Genomic DNA, 2,761 nt, shown 5'->3' on the forward strand with positions numbered 1-2,761 from the left:
GAGTACACCGAAGATCTACTCTTGCTAGTTGACTCCCTTTCTCCATCTTGCCAATCTCTATAGTACCTCACTACGTCTTCAATTCTGTCTACCACTTCCTCTTCCGTTTTATTCATGATGGGACCTTCGGCTCCTCCATCTAAATATGATTTTCCTTGAGGACTAAGGCCTCCATAGAAAATTTGAATAATTTGGTAAGTAGGAATTTCGTGGTGAGGACATTCTCTTTGATACTTTTTGTATTTCTCCCTTGCTTCATAGAGGCTCTCGCTATGCTTTTGCTTGAAACCTTGAATCAAAGCTCTAGCCTCCGCCGTTTTCTTTTGTTGATAGAAACGGGATAGGAATTCCTTGGTCACTTCGTCCCATGTCCATAAAGAATTCGGCTTGACCTCCTTGTCTAGCCATTCCAAGGCATGCCCTATGAGGTTAAAGGGAAAAAGCTTGAGGCGGATGAATTCTTGGGAAATTCTATTCACCTTGATAGTATTGCAATATTTTTCGAACTCCTTGAGATGATTTAGCGGGCTTTCAAGATTGGCCCCACTAAATTGTCGCCTCTCTATCAAAGTGATCATTGCCGACCCTATTTCAAAGTCATTTACCAGTGTTGTAGGTGGAGCAATCCCATTCTCAAATCTATATGCATCGGGAATCCCCAATTCTTTCAATGCCACTCTTGGATTTTCTCCTATTCTTGCTTGTTCTTCTTGTTATGGTTCTTCTTCACTTGAAATGCTAGGGCTCAAAGATCGTCTAGCACCCCTTAACCTTGCAATAGTTCTCTCAATTTCAAGATTGAATGGCACTAGTGAATGACCACGTGCTCTATGCATAAAATCTCAAAAGAAATGGTTAGTAGCACGGCTACAAATGTAGCCTAAAAGAAAATCTTTTTGTATTTTCAATTAAAGGTGAAATGGACTCAACAACTATAACAAAGCACCAATATCACTCCTCGGCAACGGCGCCAATTTTGACAAGACGAAAATGTAGGTCGTTATCTACCTCTCCCTAGAGCCAAACTTAATTTGTAAACACTTGACCAACCTAATATAAGTATATGGTAAGTTAAGGGTTGAACCCAAAGGAATGAGTAGGTGTAAGCTATAGCCTAGGTCAAGCTACTTTGAAGATTGTAGAAAGATATGGTTGGTAACTAAGGTATCAAGAAAGATAGATAAATCGAGAAATTCAATATACTAAACACTAGGGATATAGGTTCCACATGCAAGCTCAATGATTATGCTAAGTGATGGATCACTCAATCAATTCAAACATTACAAAGGACAAACAATAGTTGCAACGAAAGGAATCCAAAAGCTCTCTCCTATAAGCCAAGCTAGGGTTCACTATGGATGGCTAACTAGGAAAATCACAATCAAATTCAATCAATTAAAGCAATTCTCAAATCAAGGGTTCATGCAATCTAGATTAATCTTATAGGTTGATCACTCCTAGTCTAATAAATCACATGCACAACTATGTCAACCAATTTAATTGCAACAATTAAATCAATCAAGGATCATCAACTAGCAAAAATATCAACCAAGTATGCTTCCCCTTCCCTAGCGACTAATCTACTCACTAATCATGGTGGAATTGATAAACAAAGCAAATTCAATCTCAAACATATTCATTTCAAGTTTAATCAAGAAGAAATTCAATCATTCAACAATTTCTCAAGGAAATATTAAAATTCAAATAAAACATTCAAGAATTAAAGGAAATTGCAATAAAGGTAAATTCAAAGGAAATAAATCTCACAAACTTTCATTCATTTGAAGAAGAAATCCAAAATCAAGTTGAAATCAGAGATCAAATTGAAGTACAATCAAGTAATCCTAAGCTTCTCTCTCTACTTTCTCTCTCTTCTCTTTCTGGAAAATAAGTTTCTAGTCCAAAATATGTCGTCCCCACAGAAAAGGAAAAGTCAAAAGCTATAAAAAGAAAATCGAGCGAAGAGGGTCGGAGCCCCTGGTGCGTGCGCACCACCCAAGCCGCGCACGTGCACAGCAGGGCCAGGGCGCACGCACGGTGAGGCCTGCGCGCGCGCACCCCTACTATGGTGCTCGTTGCTTGCCTCCTTTGCTTGCTCGATTGATCTCCGCGCTCTCGAGCATCCCTATCATCGGTGCACTCGAGGCGATGCCCATGAGAAGGGCAGCCCTTTTATTCTCTAAACACTTGAACACTTCGAACCAAAGCATTGCTTCCAAGGAGCTTGTGCTTGCGGAGCTAGCTTGAATTGCATGTTTGGATTCCCGAACTTAGCTCCATCAACTTCCTTGAATGCGTTCGAGCTTCCTCCTTGATAATTAAACCTCGAGAAACTCAACACACCTACAAAACAAGTCAAAGAAACGAAGAAGCGAGAAAAATAACCGAGAAATGAATAAAATAGTAAGAAAACCATCAAAAGAACACATTTCTCTAAACTTACACACAAACACGCAAAACAAGCATTATTATTTAAAAACACGACATAAAAGACTAAAAACGAGCATAAAACTACAAAGAAAACCTAGCCTAAGTGTGCCATAAATGACACTCATCAAATTCCCCCAATCTAGACTTTTGCTCGTCCTCGAGCAAAACAAAATCAAACATAAAGGAAAATGATGACATTATTTAGGCAAGCAAGAAATGAGAAAGACTAGAGAATAAAAGAATGTATACTAACTCACTTTCGTAGGAATCGCGGTCAATTTTAGCAACAATTGACAAGCCATTTAAACCTCTAGATCGCTCTAGAGGACAA

At 39.0% G+C, this 2,761-nt stretch overlaps 1 non-coding gene across 1 annotated transcript; it reads left to right on the forward strand.

Moving 5' to 3' along the window:
- Positions 1 to 204: 204 nt before the first annotated feature.
- On the forward strand, positions 205 to 310 carry LOC145573555 (small nucleolar RNA R71). The gene has a single exon (XR_014097543.1). It is a non-coding gene; the product is annotated as a small nucleolar RNA R71 (small nucleolar RNA).
- The last annotated feature ends 2,451 nt before the right edge of the window (positions 311 to 2,761 follow it).

Source organism: Chenopodium album, chromosome 12 (genome assembly GCF_948465745.1).
Source record: "Chenopodium album chromosome 12, dcCheAlbu1.1, whole genome shotgun sequence".
NCBI classification, from domain to species: domain Eukaryota; kingdom Viridiplantae; phylum Streptophyta; class Magnoliopsida; order Caryophyllales; family Amaranthaceae; genus Chenopodium; species Chenopodium album.